Below are 229 nucleotides of genomic sequence, written 5' to 3'. Positions count from 1 at the left end.
TCAAGCTCAGCTGCCCCCACCCGACGCGGCCACCAAGCCTGGGCGCTGCTAACGCAGCTGGCGAAATCCCTCCTTCCACACTGGCAGGCTGGCTTCCTTTCACTTGCGCGAGGAAAAGGAGGGTGGAGGAAAGCGTCCAGGGATTAGGAAACAAGTAGAGAACAGGTGTTGCGATGGCAAAAGGGCTCTTCCAGTGGCTCCCCGCCCTCCGCCCCCAAAGCTAGGGATC

This window comes from Bison bison, unplaced genomic scaffold, assembly GCF_000754665.1.
Source record: "Bison bison bison isolate TAMUID 2011002044 unplaced genomic scaffold, Bison_UMD1.0 scf7180017864516, whole genome shotgun sequence".
In the NCBI taxonomy this organism is placed as follows: Eukaryota; Metazoa; Chordata; class Mammalia; order Artiodactyla; family Bovidae; genus Bison; species Bison bison.
Note: the sequence above shows the minus strand (reverse complement) of the source record.